At 31.7% G+C, this 20,537-nt stretch overlaps 1 long non-coding RNA gene across 2 annotated transcripts in view; it reads right to left on the minus strand.

Moving 5' to 3' along the window:
- The window catches only part of LOC127729569 (uncharacterized), a 91,776-nt gene extending 89,144 nt beyond the window's left edge, over positions 1–2,632 (minus strand). The window contains exon 1 of one of the 2 annotated variants that reach the window (XR_007994715.1): positions 2,510–2,632. This is a non-coding gene — a long non-coding RNA (uncharacterized LOC127729569). The remainder of the gene's footprint in view (positions 1–2,509) is intronic. The other variant, XR_007994714.1, reaches the window with a different exon arrangement.
- Positions 2,633–20,537: the final 17,905 nt, after the last annotated feature.

A 20,537-nucleotide genomic window follows, 5' to 3' on the forward strand; every position in this document is an offset into this window, starting at 1 on the left:
TTTATCAAATGACCCCATTTGGCAAAGTACCAAAGATGATGCAATATCAATTGTATAAATAGAACTTTTAGCCTTTCTACCTGCCGTTAGGTTTTAAAGGACGATAACTCTATATTTTACAGGAAGCTGAAATGCGCAATGCAATCACAACCTATTTTCACGAGTCACATACAGTTATCCTAAACGGACCGTAAACCTTTGCTTATTTCCACCATTAATTCTGTTATTAGCATTTTTTTGTTATAATAGGTATAGTCATTGTATTGAAAAAAATCATTCCTCTTTGTCGCATAATTTATATATAATGCATAGTGATGCACGTTGACAGAATATGAAAGTGCATATGTAGTTGTCTCCCTTAGTAGTATAATCAGTTTCAGAATGTGCATATCTGGCTTCATGATAAAAAGTATTTAATAAATTAATCCAAGCATTACACAACAATAGGCATTTACTAAAAATTAAAAAAAAAATGGCTTGAAATAATATTGCCTTAACCTCCTCCCCTTAAAGAAACCAAAATTGTATTTGGCAAACAGGATTATTATGTCATTGTTATTTCCCTTGTTTAAAACTATAAATTTCATATTTCTTTATTTAATGACTTACATGATGCTTATTCAATTCATATTTGTGAAATTGAATAGATATTGGTATTTTGAATTCATTGGTTAAAGATATTTTTTTAAATTCTAAAGTTTAGTATTTGCATCGTCGCAAATCATTTATAACCTTATTTGATAGACTTAGGCCTATACATTTTATATAACTGGTTTGTAATCATTATATTAAATTGTCTGAAATCCAGTCCAATAAAGGAAAGCTGTGAATTTCCAAAACTTCCATTAATGGATAGTGCATCTGTCATGTGCCTTCTTACAACGGGTAATTATTGAAGTCATGGAATGCTCCATTCCTTTACTTTGGACTACATGATAAAAGTACTTAGTGACTAAATTATATATTGTTTTCACTGTTTTTGGTTTTCATTTACTTAGATATTTAGATAGCGCTTTTACATTTGGCATCCATCGTCTCCGTATAAATCAGTTCACAAACTTGAACAAGCATTTAATAAGCCACTGGGTGTTAAACAATGATTGATGCATCAGTTCAACTCAATCTGTAGTGTTCTATGCTTTATTTCGCCTTGATTTACATATATAAGTGCTATTGTGCAATACTGTGCCGTTGCACAATACTTAGTTAACCTGTTATATATTTATAGGCTTCATAACGTGTGAGAATGGGATATCGCTTGATATCAACTCGAGTTATTCAATTTCAATAATAATAAACGAGCCTTGTCCCATGGACAAAATGTACATCGCCATAACCTTTGAAAGTCATCAATGATATAACGAATAGCCAACGGAAAAAAACCACAATATATTATGAGAAAAAAAATCCCCCGCCCACCCCCCCCCCCCCCCCCCCCAAAAAAAAATGAAAAAAATTTCAAATTTTGATAAATTTGTTGAAAATAGTATGACCCCACCCCCCCTTAAAAAAAAAATCCCCCACCCTCCAAATTTTTCTTTTTTTTTTAATTTGAAATTTCAAAAAATATGAATCCACCAAAAAAAATTGACATGATAGAACTTTTCGGTCGTATAAAAACATTACAGAGAAAATGATTTCGTTCTTTGCTAGATAATTGATGAAACAGACTATACAAAATAAAAGTAGTGAGCGAACATTGGGTTATTCCTCTTTGTATGTAAGAATGTCAAAGAAAAATTTTGGTTGTTCCCCTTGCATTCATTAGTTGTTTATAAACCAAAAAAATATATTACTTTTTTCTCAGGCGTGCATGAATATACAGTCAAATGTTTTGTTATATTTTGCTCTAATTGTAGATGACTGTTTAAAAAAACAAATTTCATTGGTTTATTTTGATATTTACAAAGTTAGGTAGAAAGGCTACGTTAGTGAATGAATTTTAGTCTTAAAGGGTCATTTTGATCTTAACATGATCTGCAGAATTTTAACCTAACAATATTCAGTCATGTTCAGTCATTCAGCTAATTTACAGACTTGGCCATTGCGGTCAATTCAATACTGTTCAGACAATTCGCTTGGAGTCAATTTAGTACTGTTCAGGAGCTGTTTTGACAATTCAGTATGATGTTAATGTTAACAGGTAAATAATATAATCTATATTTTTTATTTTTATAAAGTTTAGTACATATTACACTACCGTGAGATAATGGTAGGGATTCCGTCTCCTTCTTTAACTTGTAATTTCCGTTTACAGTTGAGAGACCCACGCATTACAAAATATCCAGCCGTGTATTGAGCATCAGACTTAATTTTTTAATTAAGTTAGATTTAATCATAAGGTTACCACAAATAATTCTGTATATAACAAAGGTATTCCAAGTCTAATCAGATCAGTTCAGAAAACGTATCTGTGTCACAATCTCGTCCTCATGTTCTGTCATAAAGCAATGTATTTTCTAACTATTCTTTAAATGATATAACTGAATAGGAAAAGTATATACCTTACCATTCATACACGTGTTCATCATGGTAGTTCATTGAGTCATCTGCAAATATTTAACGAAATCATTTGCTAAGTTACCACATAAACATGAAGTTGTATGTTTGATTGTTGTAAAGCTTTGTTTAAAAAAAAATATCCAGCGTTTACGATCTAGTAAATAGTCATGAAGAAAACATTTGTGTTTCACCCAGCAAAATGACAAGACAATAATAGACGAAATACCGTTATTTGAAAAAAAAAATATATTTGCTTTACGAAATCGAACACTTAACAATTTTGAAAGCCCTCTTTACTCACATTAAACCGATGTAAATGTAACTTTATGTACTATTTTGTCAGATATTTGATTTTCTTCAACCATATGTTAAAATCGGTGAATTGATTTAGAATTGTATTATTCGGTTACGACACATCATGTATTAGTTTCTAAGATTGCTTCTTAATGACGCAAAATAACGTGGAAATTTATATACATTAATCTAACAATTATATTCGATTGTATTTACGGTGCATTTATTAGAATTGAAAACCGCTTTGCAATGTTTCTTTAAACATCCGTCTTCTAACATGGCTAGAAATAAGCTAGATTTAACATATACTGTATGTACTTAAAAATTCAAAAAAGAAAAAAATATAATATTGTTAATATCAAATAAGAATTGCCAATAAGAAAGAATAGGCCGTAAATAACTACAAGTCGCCATACGGTATTATACAATAAATAAAACCCTTATCGTATAGAAAGTCCAAACAATGAATTATTAAGTCATGTTCAGTCTTTCACTAAATTTTCAAATACTGCGGTTAATTCAGTACTGTTCAGTACTTTTTCATATAATTCAGTAACTATATAGTTGATCTTTACAGGTAAAATATAACTACTAAACATTTTGAACATAGACTGAACTGATCTTATTTGACTACAATCGAATTTTCTGAAAAGTGATGAATTAACAGCAGTAGATGAATTCTGAAAAAAGATTGAAAAACTAAAAATAGCTTTTAAAATTTATTGTTCAGTCCCTTATGAGTTGTGCAGATCAAATGACCGTTTCAAACTAAAAGTCGTTTACAAAAAATAAAAACAACCCGTTTTAAATTACATGCGTCCAAAGCGCTCTTCTGAATTACCTTCATCAGGAACGCTTAAAGCTGAATATTTGAAAACCAAGCAAGTGGGTATTTATACTTTAAATTACCTTGAAATTATCAAAGAAAATAATTGACCAATATAATTATGACCTTTATCAATAAGTTTCTTCAGATAATATGCCATGGTATAGCAACAATTTATAAACTTATCTGCTTGTGGATACTATATCTAGAAGGATAGTTGTGTTGCTCAATTTGTTTTTGTAGTGTAGTGTGTCATGAAATGATCCTTGTATCATTCATTTATTCTTTTGACAATAACGCCGCTTATTTTTCTCCTACTTGTGCATTTAGGTCACATGCATAGTACGTCATCTACTATTTGTTTAAATGGTGTTTATTGTGTCTTTATGAAGTTAAGACAGGAAAAAGACGAAAGATACCAAAAAGGAAGAATCAAAACTCATTTACGTAAGTCGAAGAGAGACCGAAAATAGATGTTATTGATAACAGTTTAGAAAAAGAGGCTCAATTAGTGCCAATTATCCATATATGTAAGCGAATAATAAACTAAAGACACATAAAAGCCTAGTTCAATCAAACCCGCCAAAGGAATCAGAGTGATGCATAATGAAAAGTTATACCTAACATCCCTATTTTTCACCCGATAAAGGGTACAAATCCAAATTCGTAAATAGTCAAGTAGTCAAGAACTAAGACAAAGAGCGTCTAAAAGTACAGAAACCGTTCAGGTGCAAAACGATTATTTTGATACCATTATAGGTGTTACCTCTCTACCGTTAACTTAATATGCTTATTCTTCAAAAATCAAATAGCTTCTTGAAACGTGTGACATATGTCTTACATAATATGTTTTAATAAATAATTGATGCCTAGTTAATGTTGTATATATTCCTTTGCGACAGAGGGGGAGCAAGACGTGCATGGTATGCACATTATATCTCTTTGAGTTTGTTAAAAAGGAAAAATGAAATCCAGTCACATCATTTGTATTGCTTTTTTTTCTCGCCGTTATGTGTGGAACATGTAAGTCAAGTCTATAACTACTTCTATGTGATATCATTTTTATTGTAACGAGGACATACATTATACCCACTGACGGTTGATATGAGATAAATAAACATTATCAAAAATGTTTTCAGAATTGGACAATATTTGATTGCACAGATAACCGCATAATTTTCCGATAAGAAGACAGTGCTCCGGTACTAGCATGATAAGCATAGCAGTTTTTTTCCGTAATTAAAGATTATCGATGGTTTTTCAAACGAGACGGTGTTTCTCATCTACAATTTTATCGGAAGGCGACAGCCCTGAGATGAGATGTGGCCGAGAAACATCCTAGAGTTTGAAAGACCATTGGTAATATGTTTATAGCTATTTTGCCTATGACGTCGTTGATGTTTACATTGACAACGTCACGTGCGCCCTTGGTTTCTGACGATAATTTTCTATCTCAAGTAAAAAAAGACCAAAGGAAGAATACGCAAAATTGCGATAGTTATAAAATATCTTACTGTACTACACATTTTAAACCAACGAAGGCGAAGGAATGTTTTTATTACCGAGACACTTTATTCGTTATGCACTCAATAGTTTTTACTTATAGAAAAGATCTTTAATCTCTTGTCCATGGTTCAAATTTGAATTTAATAGTTTTTTAAAAGGCTTCACATAGACATGACGAAGGTCAGTTTTTATGATTAATATTGGGATATTTCTCAGCATCAATCTCATCGAAGGGCAATAGTCTTGAGATGAGGTGTGGCCGAGAAACATCCTCGAGTTTGAAAGACTATTGATAATTTGTTTATCGCTATATTATGCCTATGATGTAGTTGTTGTTTACATTGACAACGCAACCTGCGCCCTTAGTTTCTGACGATGATTTGCTATCTCAAGCGAGTAGCATGATATGAAAATTATCACAAAATAGACCAAAGGAAAAATACACAAAATAGCGATAATATTGTTTTATTGGTACCTACATCGATTTTTTAATCAATAAAATAAAGCATAAAGATAAGTTATTGCTATACGACTGTGAATATTAACGGTCCTACATTCTGTCGAAACATATTTCTTGGCATTGCACAATATCAAGTTTTCTCTGACTGTGTATGACGTCTTTATACTAATTCTATTGGATGTGTACTGATTGATATTTAAGTACATGATTTGTTCATTAGTTGTTATTGGCTTTGAACTATCTTTCAGCAACTCTCGGTCATAGAAATACACTCAGAACTCAGAGTATATAATTTGTGCTCGAAACACCAAAAAATAGTAGTTTGATTGGTTGAATTTCTGAGTCTGAGTACGATAATCGTACTTGAAATTTTTATGACCGAAAGGCCCGTACTTTGTTTCTTAAGTCCTGTGTGTTTTGTTTGGATCTCATGAGTCAAGCCTTTTTAATAGTGAGTTTTTATGTTGTGCTGTTACATCACTGTTCCCGGTTCGAGGGGGAAGGGGGTTGTTGGGCGCCCGCAAACATGTTTAATCGCGACACACTCTCTGTGTGTGTCTGTCCATAGTCAGAAGCCTGTAATTCAGTGGTTGCCATTTGTTGCTGTATATCATAGTTGTGTTTCGTCTTGTTTTGTACATAAATCAGGTCGTTAGTTTTGTTGGGGCCTTTTATACATGTAGCTTGCTATCTGGTTCAGGTTTTGCTCATTGTTAAAGGCCATATGATAACATGTCGTTACTTACCTCTACGTTAATTGGCCTCTGGTGGAAAGTTCTCATTGGCATTCATATAACATCTTATTATTTTTATATGTAACCGCTTTTCATGTTTCTATGGTCAATTTTATGTTTTCGCGCGCATATTGGTTTCTCAGTTGGATATAGTAAAAGATTAACAACCTTTGAGTTCTTTAATGTTTATAGTGTTAGGTGCAGTCTGCTGATTGGGTTACATTTACTTTATTACCATTGCTCATATATCAGTCTGTCAATAGCCATCTGACTATAATCTCTTATAGTTGTAAGACATGATAACTTTCTGTTAAATCATATTATTAGTGAATATGAGCAATAAGACATAGAATTGAGAATGGAAACGAGGAATGTAACGGAGACTTTAGACATAACATTTTGAATCCTTTGTAGATATTATTTTGATATTTTAGTATTGTTGTTTTAAATCATCAACAAAAATCAATGTTAGTACCGATAGAGATTCAAAGATCTGATAACATAGTCACACTGATACTGTCTTGAATATTTCAAATTAATAAGTTAACATGGATCATATCTAAGTTTACAGGTTCTATAAACAACTCTACCGTTAAAATCAGGATGTATCATATTTGTAAAAAGATTTCTACAGTTACCATTTTAACTACCGAACTTTCAAACTAAACGTATGTATCTATGAAAGAATTTGAAAAATTTGTCAAGTAATTTGTAGTTAAGAAATCCCTGACTGAATAATTTACCAGTTATATATAGATTGATATTAGCGAAATTTGAAATTTCATTACAGACTAAGGCATAGCGAATGTGTTTAGAACTATACACATCGCAAGAAGGGACCAACTAAATATAAGTATCCAAAAAAAAAAAAAGGATAATCAGCAAGAGGGAACGAAAAATCGCCTCTTTTGTAGAAATGTGTGAAAATGAAATGACCAAACCTAGAAAAGGTAACATTATTACTGTTATATTAGGTGCATATTTAACAGAGTTTAAAGCCGTTTGCATGATGTCAATATCTGCATTATGTTTAGAAACTTCTTGATTATTCTAAGCAAATAATTATCACCAAGGCAAGTGTTATAAAATTTTTCAATCGAATTGATTTTAACGGATCTCAACTAAATTTGGCTACAAGTTAGCTGTAATTCACAACAATACAGGATCACATCTGCTCTTAAAGGGTTTCAATTGGTGCTCGTATGATAACCTTCAACCAGCTCATATTGTCACAATTTTTAGGAAGTAAATGTAGCATGTTTTGATTTTTCCTTACAAAAAAGCTTTATATTAGTCACATCAAAATCATGTCTAATCACATCAAAATCATGTCTAATCACATTCTTCATAGGACTTTTAATTGAATAGTAAAACTACACTTTGTCAATGATGAGATTGTATAGACATGAAATATAGAGAGTCATAACTATAAACTGAGTTGAAAAGAACATCAAAAACACGGAATGTATTAAATCATTCAAATGATGTTTAACACTCCAAAAAATCAGTTCCATTTTTTTTCCCGCAAAACTATGGATTTATAATTTACCTCTGAAAACCTCCTTTCACATACTTTCCATATATATTTTTTAAACTTTAGTTTTTTCTATCGTGTATTATATATTTTGAAATAAAATGTGTTTACATCTTGTTTTCCCGATCAGATACACTTTCTAAACTGAATGAATTGTTAAAGTAATTAACTAAATGTGTAAGCCTTACATGTTACAGGTTATGCAGGATTTGCGTGTAGGAGGAGTGGAGGAATTTGTACGAAAAGCTATTGTCCAAAGGGTTATTTTGAGGACTATTTGCCATACGAAGACTGTTATTATACTGAAAGATGTTGTCTTCCCTTTTGGCATCATAAGCCATCCAATTTTCCAAGTACTTACTTTGATTTAAATCAATTAGGTGTATTAGGATCTCACGTACATTAATTGCCAAATTATGTGCTGTTCATTTCTTCAACAACTATCATATTAGTATGAATTTCATATAGATATGAACATATTGATGGCAACGCGCTAAAAAAATCGAATAAGTCATTGATCAGTAATCATTATCACTAGTATCAGACCTGAAACCTGGACATATGAATATCAATCATAGTATGCACAACTGGGTTTCTTGAATAATTATCTTCAAATCCGATCGCCACCAAAAGTGTGGAAAGCGGAACACATTTAAACTTTCAGAGAATTATCAACAGAACAACATACATGTACTTATTCTACATGTAGCATGAGATACGAGGATAATTAATCGCCAATAAGACAGCACCCGAACGACGAAAAAAACTCAAATAGACATCTCCACAGCAACATCTACAATCTTAAACAATAGACGGGGTTTTTTGCGATATTTCAAGGTCTAAACCGTGCCCAGTCTATACAAGTTGTGAATAAATTTGACTGACACAATTTTCAATCTTTGTTTTTTGTCAGTTGTCATATTACATGTATCTCCCTATTCACTGTTTATCAAGTGTGTGCATCTCCTTCGTAACAAAAAAGATATCAACAAAATTCTTTTTCTAAATTGTTCGTTACATCCTCAGGAATTTTTGGCTTATTTGGATCGAAGCGATTCGATGAAATTTTATAGGAGTTATCTACCTTTATGAAATAAAATTGTCGTTATGTTTTTGTTACTCATAAACGGTAAGCCGTATAATCCTATAGTCTTTTTATTTGAGGTCCTTGGATCCTTACTTCAAAAATGAGGTCAAGGTCAAAGGTCAAGGTCATGTTCTGAATTTTTTCTTTTGCCTGTTTTTGCATTTTCTCCGATATTTTTAATGTTATATATTAAAGAACAAGTGCAAAATGTTTGTTATATTGTGATGAAGATATGATACATTTTTTCTGAGACAATCCAGCGACATCTTATTGGAGTTATTGCCCCTAAAATGTTTTATTTTAAGGTAAATTGATTATTATTTCATATTGGTACATGATAAAGCCATAAGATCTTTTGCAAAATGTTAAGTGACATATGACCTTGAAAAATGTCAACCGGAAGTGACCTTGAGTGAACCGGAAGTAGTCATTTTTGCACTTATTTCATGTAAAAGTACATAGAAACCATATATTTTTTGAATGGTCATACATTAATCTATCATTTGAGACCGGAAGTGATAACATTTATAAACCGGAAATAGCATATTATCTCCCTTATTACAGGCATAAGTATATATAAACCATATATTTTTGGAATCAGTGTAAATAAAGCTATCATATGAGACCGAAAGTGACATTTTCTAAACCGGAAGTAGCCAATTATCTCCCTTTTTACAGGCAAAAGTATATATAAACCATATATTTTGGAATCAGTGTTAATAAATCTATCATATGAGACCAAAAGTGACATTTTCTAAACCGGAAGTAGCCAATTATCTCCCTTTTTACAGGCAAAAGTATATATAAACCATATATTTTTGGAATCAGTGTAAATAAAGCTATAATATGAGACCGGATGTGACATTTTCTAAACCGGAAGTAGCCAATTATCTCCCTTTTTACAGGCAAAAGTATATATAAACCATATATTTTTGGAATCAGTGTAAATAAATCTATCATATGAGACCGAAAGTGACATTTTCTAAACCGGAAGTTGACAATTATCTCCCTTATTTCAGGCAAAAGTCTATAGAAACCATATGTTTATTGAATCAGTATGAAGAAACCTATGATTGGACGCCAATAGTAGCTTTGAGTAAACCAGTATTAGCTTCTCATCAATTATTTAGAAAATTAATGTGGAAAGACCTTCAATTGTTCTTTGAACAATTGGTTTTTAATTTTTTTTTTTCTTCCGCCTAATTTTGTTCTTGCGATAAATATTTGTTTCGCAATATGTAGCTTAGATATTTGGTATATGATATCGAACAGTTTATGCGCCTTAGAAATTTACCCTGCGAAACCAAATAATTTTCTTTGTAGGAGTTATCTCCCCAAACACTGTTTTCCTTGTGCAAACATCTCCTCCGTAACCGTAAAAGAAAGCGACAAATTTATTTTACCAAATTGCTCGTTATATCCTCAGGATGTTTTGTCCAATTTTGACCGAAGCGATACGTAAACTCCATATGAGAGTTATTTCCCCTTCTGTATTTGACATAAGGGATATATAAATGTATAGCATGAATGGTAAGTGATAGAGACCTAAGGTATATTGATTTGAGTTCCTTGGTTCATTTAAATGAAATTGAGGCCAAGGTCAAAGGTCAAGGTCATATTCTAAATTTTGACTTTTCCTTGTTATTTGATCTCCTCTGTCACTTTTGAAATTACAAATTAAAGAACTAGTGCAAAATGTTTGCTTAATTGTGATTAAGATATGATACATTTGGTCTGAAATAATCCAATGATATCTTATATGAGTTATTGTCCCTGAAATGATTCAATTTAAGATTAATTGATTATTACTCCAACTTGGTACATGATAAAGCCATAAGATCTTTTGCAAAATGTTGGGTGACATATGACCTTGAAAAATATCAACCGGAAGTGACCTTGAGTGAACCGGAAGTAGTCATTTTTGCACTTATTTCATGTAGAAGTACATAGAAACCATATATTTTTTGAATGGTCATACATTAATCTATCATTTGAGACTGGAAGAGATATTTTATAAACCGGAAGTAGCATATTATCTCCCTTATTACAGGCATAAGTATATATAAACCATATATTTTTGGAATCAGTGTAAATAAAGCTATCATATGAGACCGAAAGTGACATTTTCTAAACCGGAAGTAGCCAATTATCTCCCTTTTTACAGGCAAAAGTATATATAAACCATATATTTTTGGAATCAGTGTGAATAAATCTATCATATGAGACCAGAAGTGACATTTTCTAAACCGGAAGTAGCCAATTATCTCCCTTTTTACAGGCAAAAGTATATATAAGCCATATATTTTTAAAATCAATGTAAATAAAGCTATCATATGAGACCGGAAGTGACATTGTCTAAACCGGAAGTTGACAATCATCTCCCTTATTTCAGGTAAAAGTCTATAGAAACCATATGTTTATTGAATCAGTATGAAGAAACCTATGATTGGACTCCAATAGTAGCTTTGAGTAAACCAGAATTAGCTTCTCATCAATTATTTAGAAAATTGATGTGATAATACCTTCAATTGTTCTTTGAACAATTTGTTTTTAATTTTTTTTGTTCTTCCGCCAAATTTTGTATTGCGATAAATTTTTGTTTGGCAAGATGTCGCTTAGATGTTTCGTATATGATATCGAACAGTTTATGCGCCTTTGAAATTGACCCTGCTTAACCGAATACTTTTCTTTGTAGGAGTTATCTCCCCGAACACTGTTTTCCTTGTGTGTGCATCTCCTCCGTAACCGTAAAAGAAAGCGACAAATTTATTTTACCAAATTGCTCGTTATATCCTCAGGATGTTTTGTCCAATTTTGACCGAAGCAATATGTAAACTCCATATGAGAGTTATTTCCCCTTCTGTTTTTGACATAAGGGATATATAAATGTATAGCATGAATGGTAAGTGATAGAGACCTAAGGTTTATTGATTTGAGTTCCTTGGTTCATTTAAATGAAATTGAGGCCTAGGTCATATTCTAAATTTTGACTTTTCCTTGTTATTTAATCTCCTCTGTCACTTTTAAAATTACAAATTAAAGAACTAGTGCAAATGTTTGCTTAATTGTGATTAAGATATGATACATTTGGTCTGAAAGAATCCAATGATATCTTATAGGAGTTATTGTCCCTGAAATGATTCAATTTAAGGTTAATTGATTATTACTCCAACTTGGTACATGATAAAGCCATAGGGTCTTTTGCAAACTGTTGGTTGACATATGACCTTGAAAAAAGTAAACCGGAAGTGACCTTGAGTGAACCGGAAGTAGTATTTTTTGCACTTATTTCATGGAAAAGTACCTAGAAACCATATATTTTTTGAATGATCATAGGTTAACCTATCATTTGAGACCGGAAGTGACATTTTATAAACCGGAAGTAGCATATTATCTTCCTTATTACAGGCATAAGTATATACAAACTATATATTTTTGGAATCAGTGTGAATAAAGCTATCATATTAGACCGGAAGTGACATTTTCTAAACCGGAAGTTGGAAATTATCTCCCTTATTTCAGACAAAAGTATATAGAAACCATTTATTTATTGAATCAGTATGAAGAAATCTATACTTTGACGTTATTAATAACTTTGAGTAAACCAGAAGTAGCTTCCTATCAATTATTTAGGAAATTGATGTGGAAAGACCTTCAATTGTTCTTTGAACAATTGGTTTTTAATTCTAATTTTAGGTCCGCGCGCGCGAGGGTGTTTTGAAGTCACGTGATGTTCAAATATATATGTCTGGGGAGACCGTTGAACAGGGCACATGTATATTGATCGGAGAAACACGATCACTATTGATTTTATGATTTACAGGTCATTGATGACGGATCATACATGCATCTTACATACACATGTTTACGGGAGCACAGAATTGTATTTTAATGCATTTTTACAAATTTGAATGTAGGAATTCAGCAATATTTACGAAATTAGGAGCAATTTCTACGTCATTGAATTTTATTTCTCAATCAAGCGCACCGCACCTAACGGGAACTTTTTTTCTTGATTCATTTTTTATATTTTACAGGTTAACTATTGTCGTTCAATGCATTCACACAAACATACTGCTGTTATTTTAGTATTTTAATAAATCGTTCATCGATTAATTTTAGAAAACACATGAATTTGAGCAGATTTTTGCAGGGATGAATTTCTATTTCAGACATTTGTTTATAAAAAGGATTGCATTTTAAAATTAAAATGTATAGGACTGAACCTCAAGGCGAAATGGGATTCCTTCAAAAAGAAAGAAACAAAGAAAAAGGGGGGGGGTGGAGGATGATGGACCTTGGTTGATAAATGACAATAAGATGCATGTATACATCATGATAGCTGCAAAGTTTGAGGCTATAATTAGTTCATTTTGTTCATTTTCCCGTTTCAGTGGCATGGAACCCCTTAAACAAGGACGCGTACCATTTTGACAGAAACTTTCCACTAATATCATGTCGCGACTAACATTTTGGTCAAATTTTTTTTATACGGCATACGGTTCATGTGTTTCAAAAACATAACGACAAATTTATTAAATAAAGGCAGATAACTCCTATAAAATTTCAGCGAATCACTTCGAACCAAATAAGCCAAAAATTCCTGAGGATGTAACGAACAACTAAGAAAAAGAATTTTGTCGATATCTTTTTTTGTTACGAAGAAGATGCACACATATGATAAACAGTGAATAGGGAGATAACTCTTACAAAGAAAGTTGTTCGGCTAAGCAGGGTGAAATTTAAAAGGGAATAAACTGTATGATACTATATAAGAAATATCTAAGCGATATATTGCAAAACAAAAATTATCGCAAGAACAAAATTTGGCGGAAAAAAAAAAAATAACAATTAAAAACCAATTGTTCAAAGAACAATTGAAGGTCTGTCCACATCAAGTTTCTAAATAATTGATAGGAAGCTACTTCTGGTTTACTCAAAGTTATTAATAGCGTCAAAGTATAGATTTCTTCATACTGATTCAATAAATAAATGGTTTCTATATACTTTTGCCTGAAATAAGGGAGATAATTGCCAACTTCCGGTTTAGAAAATGTCACTTCCGGTCTCATATGATAGTTTTATTCACATTGATTCCAAAAATATATAGTTTGTATATACTTATGACTGTAATAAGGAAGATAATATGCTACTTCCGGTATATGAAATGTCACTTCCGGTCTCAAATGATAGGTTAACCTATGATCATTCAAAAAATATATGGTTTTTAGGTACTTTTCCATGAAATAAGTGCAAAAAATACTACTTCCGGTTCACTCAAGGTCACTTCCGGTTTACTTTTTTCAAGTTCATATGTCAACCAACAGTTTGCAAAAGACCCTATGGCTTTATCATGTACCAAGTTGGAGTAATAATCAATTAACCCTAAATTGTATCATTTCAGGGACAATAATTCCTATAAGATATCACTGGATTGTTTCAGACCAAATGTATCTTATCTTAATCACAATTAAGGAAACATTTTGCACTAGTTCAAAAAACAAGGAAAAGTCAAAATTTAGAATATGACCTTGACCTTTGACCTTGGCCTCAATTTCATTTAAATGAACCAAGGAACTCAAATCAATATACCTTAGGTCTCTATCACTTACCATTCATGCTCAACATTTATATATCCCTTATGTCAAATACAGAAGGGGAAATAACTCTCATATGGAGTTTACGTATCGCTTCGGTCAAAATTGGACAAAACATCCTGAGGATATAACGAGCAATTTGGTAAAATGAAGTTGTCGCTTTCTTTTACGGTTACGGAGGAGATGCACGCACAAGGAAAACAGTGTTCGGAGAGATAACTCCTACAAAGAAAAGTATTCGGTTAAGCAGGGTCAATTTCAAAGGCGCATAAACTGTATAAACGATATCATATACGAAACATCTAAGCGACATCTTGCGAAACAAAAATTTATCGCAAGAACAAAATTTGGCGGAAGAAAAAAAAAAATAATCAGAAGAAAACCAATAGGTCTTTCCACAGAAAAGTGGAAAGACCTAATAATAATAATCAGAAAAAATACAATAGGTCTTTTCACAGAAAAGTGGAAAGACCTAATAATCAGAAGAAAACCAATAGGTCTTTACACAGAAAAGTGGAAAGACCTAATTATCAAATTACATTTAAACATACAATCTTTCTAATTATAATGTACCTGAAATTGACTTACAGTTAATTTTCGACTCTTTCATTTTGATATCAAACCTGCCAAAAACAATGTGAATGGAGAATTTAAAATTTGTTCTAGAACATACACAGTTTTTAGGTCTGACGTAGTTATCAAGTGTTCAATTGTTTTTGTGTTGCATTGACAAACAATGAATTCACTTATATAGTTGTACATACTAAACGAATACATCTGCCCAACAATGATTAAAGGAAGATATATAGAACTGGAAGATATAATCACTTAAGATGAACAAAACAAACTGACGACGCTTTAATGAGTCTATTGTTTGTAATTTGAAATTTATGGTTTCTGACTTATCATCGATAGCTATCAAAAATGCATTCCATGAAAAAGTTCTTTTTAGACTTCAGGAAGAAAAAAAAACCTTCCTGTTTGATAAAATGTATCCGAGAATAAACAAAATTCGTCTTACAGAGACTGAATATATGTTTCCGTGACAATTTATATTTTTATTACTTTAGTTGAACCATTTTGTATTGCTTAGTGGATTCCATGCTTAGCCTATTTGTATTTGTTTTGAATAAAATGCAATTGGGAATGTGATTTATTAAATTTTATTTTTAAATAACCATGGGTATAATAACTGTACGAATGAATCGCTTAACATATTGATCGATTCAGATTCAAATACATGAACTAAACATGCAATACGCCTTCGTTACTGTAACAAATGATGTTTTTACGAGTAAACAGATCTTTTATTCATATCTGCGGCGTTCTAATTCGAACAGGATTAGTAAGTCAGTAACCTGATGTTCAGTGGTTGTCGTTTGTTGATGTGGTTCATAATTGTTTCTCGTTTCTTGTTTTTTATATAGATTAGACCGTTGGTTTTCCTGTTAGAATGGTTTTACACTAGTCATTTTTGGGGCCCTTTATAGCTTGTTGTTCGGTGTGAGCCAAGGCTCCGTGTTGAAGGCCGTACTTTGACCTATAATGGTTTACTTTTACAAATTGTGATTTGGATGGAGAGTTGTCTCATTAGAACTCATACCACATCTAATTATATCTATATACAATAACTTCATTTTTCCAATATATATATACCAGTGCAACCCTACCCATTCACCAAATCCCACAAATTGACAATACATTCAGGTGGTATTGCTACTCCTCCTCGTTGCCAAAACAACGTTGAAAGAAATACAAACAAAAACCAACCCAACACAACACAAAAAACAAATAAACGAACAGAAAGCAAATTATAATAGTAATGATGATAATACTAAAACTAATCAAACATGCGAATAATCGTAATAATCATAATAATAACTAATCAAACATGCGATTAATAATATTGATATGGGGACGAAGTCCCCAATTGCAGTAGAAAAATAAATAAAAAAAATAAAAAAAATAAATAATAATTAAATTTAATCTACTAATGAACTCAAAATCATTAACTTTTTTTTCTAACTTTTTTCATTTTCCCGCATCTGCGCAGAAATCTTTTCCGGTATCGTTTATCTCGGGATTTGAGTAAAATATTATGGGAAAGTGCCTTATAACATTTGGGATGTATTCTTCCGACGTTTCAGTCTCGTTGAAATCTCGTTCTGGAATTATTTCCAAAACATGTGATACATGTGGAAAATATCAATGAATTTAAAAAATGTTATAATCAAACTTAACTCTGTGAAAAAATTGTGTAGTTACAATGAGTAGTTTTTGAGTATTAATTTATTCAAATTTTATTACCAATCAAGTCAGTCTTTTTAGCCAAAATTTTGAGAAAATGGGTGAGGATTACAAGAAATGATTTTACCAGAAACATGTACATCCCATATCACTTTTTTCTTTTCAAATTTCTTAGATATGTATTTTTTCAATCATTTATACATTGTAACAAAGAAGTAGAAATAATATGCATTTTGTTCTTAGAATAGAGAAAAATCACAAATTTTAAAAATTGACACGAAAAAGCATCAAAATATGATAAAACTTTCTTATATTAACACCTACCTATAGTTTTTTTAAGTTAAATTTATTCAGATTGGTCCACTTCATCTTTATTGAAAGTATGAAAAAAAGTTTAATTGTGGAGATGTGATTTTTTTCACGATAATAGCCCAAAATTGGATAAAAATTGATGAAAAAAGGGAAAATCATCAAAATTGGGTACTTTCAAAGGGCCGTAGCAAAAAAAGAAGTGCACCAGCATATGATGTTTTCTTCACCAATTATTCTTTTACAGTCATATAAATCCAAAAATCAGGTTAAGAAAAAAAGTTTAATTCTAGAAATTTTTGGCTCCTCAGCGCTGTGCATCCTTAAGCATTTCAATAAAACTATAGGTCAATATAAAAATCGACATACTAATGAAATCATAGCGTTTCTTTGTTTACATTGAAAATGACGTCACAACTAAAATCCCTAACAACAGGACCAACATCGGAAACAATTCCGTATTTCCGTTTCTTAATAACAAATTCTGAAGTTAAAATATGCTTGAATAATTTAAAAGATAATGTATACAGACTTCGTCCCTTTTCACAGGTAACGCCTGCCTCATATTAATAATAATAATAATAATAATAGTAACTATTCAAACATGCGAACGCTGTCATTAAAAAACATGAATATTATTATACCTTACATATTTTATAAACAATTCTATTGGGTAAAACGTTATCACGTGACATGGGATAATTCAGTTAATTTTCATTTAAATGCCAAAAAAGGACGAATAACCCTAAAATTTCACACCCAGTGGTGTATTATTCACTGTTGAATAACCTTTTGAGCTTCTTGATTTGTAATCGAGTTATCTCCCATGAAAATGACGTCACAGACGTAAGTAAACAAAAGTGCAACGTTCACATTACAGAAAACCCATCGAGGGACGATGAAACAAGGCTTGGAAATGTATCTAGTGCCGAGGATATCCCCTATAAACGGTCCTTTACAGGGCCATCAATATTTTACAAAAAGATCCTACCTTTGTTTTGCATATGAGAAATTTTAATACACAAATTTATTTCGAACGTTAACTTGTATTTGTTATTACAATAACAGTGAATAAGGTAAGTAAGTGCTTTTTCAATGTTTCAAAAGTCCCTTCCACTATTAGTTTGGTATAATAAAACAATTGTGGCCCCTTAGAAGCGATGAATATCCAAAATTGTCAACCATAAATTTTTTAATCCTGGAATATGAATGGAATAATGAGTTTATTTCTATCCCTATGCATAGATTGTCCTAAACGAGATTGCAACAACTTTTTGTCCTTTCTTACTCTACACAAATGTCGACTTATGGTTCTATGTATATTATGTTAATTATTATATGAATTTCATATAGACAATTACTTGAATGTGATTGGTCCTTTAGAAAATATTGCCTCCCTTGGTTCATACATCCATTGCCCATGTTGCCGAAACTGCGTTCGTAACCTTTTTAGATTACTACATCGATTTCATTTTGATATATCCATGTACGATACACTTGAATGAAATAGAAAGTTGAAATTGAACGAAAAACATAAAAAACGTTTAGGTGGATTTTTATAAGGATTAAACATATTTTTCTAGTAGTAATAGATGTGTGTGAACCTGGCGTAAGATTCACAAACTTTACATAAATGTCCTTCAAACTTTAAGTCAGCCTGTAAGATAATCGGTAAGTAAACACATGCGAAAACTCTAGACAACATGCGTTATAGGAACTCCATATGCACATACAATGACATAGTTAACATTCTATTTGAAGAAAAAATGAATGCATCGTTGTATGAACAAAACGAAAATATCTGCCCCCAAAAAATTTAAGAAAGAAATATCGGATTTGACAATAAGATTATCACGTAAGATGTATAAAACAGCCGAAGACGCTGCTAAAAGTCTAGTTGTAGATTGACATTCATGGTTTTAGCTTATTGTTTTTATTTATCAGCAAATACAAATACGTTCCATGAAAATACTTGTTTTTAGTCTTCAGGAAAAAACGGCTGAACCTTCCTGTTTGATAACTATATCAATATAGAAAAAGTTCGTCTTAAAGAGACTGAATATTTGTTTTCGTGACATATGATATTGTTATACGTTATCTTTTCTCCTTCTTGCCGACTTGTTTCTTTATTATTATGAGGCTGACTTCATATAGGAACTTCTTAGGAAGAAAGATAAGACGTTAGCAATATCCTGTAACTTTACGTTCCGGTATATAGGTGGTGTTCTCTCAGTAAAAAGTACAAAATTTAGTTACTATGTTGTACGAATCTATCCCATCGAACTAGAGATAAAGGATACTACAGATACAGTTAAGTCTGCCTCATATCTTGACTTACATCTAGAAATTGACAATGAGGGTCGGTTAAAAACAAAACTTTACGACAAATATGTGGAGCAGGATCTGCTTACCCTTCCGGAGGACCTGAGATCACCCCCAGTATTTGGTGGGGTTCGTGTTGCTAAGTTTTTAGTTTTCTATGTTGTGTCATCTGTACTATTATTTGTCTGTTTGTCTTTTTATTTTTGGCCATGGCGTTGTCAGTTAGTTTTCGATCTATGAGTTTGACCCTCTGGTATCTTTCGTCCCTCTTTTATAATTTATGTTAAATCATTTTTGTATACCTTTCTTGATTCTACATTATTTGTCATTGTTCTGAATGGAATGCAGCGGGGAATGGAATTTCTTATTTGTTCTTTTTTTCGAACACCATAGGAAATAAATGCACGAATGAATCACTAAAAACACTAACAGAAATTAAATAAACATTCGTTACTGCGACAAATGATATTAGTTTATGGAATAAACATTCTTTTTCCCATGCAAAAGGAGAAAAAGAGTTTGTTCTGGAAAATACATTTTAAGATACTATATTTTATTAAGACGTAGTCCTCAATATCAGTAAGAAAACCAAAGAAGAGGTCAAGCAATATAAGTTAATATACCAGTGAATCCAGAATCTTTCATTTAAACTTTGGACTTTCGAATTTGCGCAGGAATCCGTTCCGGTTTTTCTTTTTTCTCCGTATATTAATATGACAAAGTTTGTAAAAATAGAATTCGTACCACTTCCCTTTAAAAGTATTCGATCCTGTACAGACATTTGATTTTGAAAGGAATATTGTGTTATATTTATAGGACGACCATTTGATAATATCGGGGGGGGGGGGGGATTTTTACTTTTGAGCACACTTATATTCTGCATTCCGTTTGGTAAAATATTTGTTTTGGGCAAGGTTATTAACTTTCAGTTCTTACCAGTCCTGATCTCAAGGTTTTCCTACCCCATTCCCAGGATGGATTTTTTTCTATTCTATTTCTGTCCATACTTCAGAGATGTATGCATCTCGCATCGCTGGTATGTGCAGACTTTTCGGGGTTGCTTTAGTCTGAGCTTGAAGGTTTACAGTGTACGGATGATTTATTTAAAAAGTTTTAAAT

The sequence above is a fragment of the Mytilus californianus genome, unplaced genomic scaffold (assembly GCF_021869535.1).
Source record: "Mytilus californianus isolate M0D057914Y unplaced genomic scaffold, xbMytCali1.0.p SCAF_2, whole genome shotgun sequence".
In the NCBI taxonomy this organism is placed as follows: domain Eukaryota; kingdom Metazoa; phylum Mollusca; class Bivalvia; order Mytilida; family Mytilidae; genus Mytilus; species Mytilus californianus.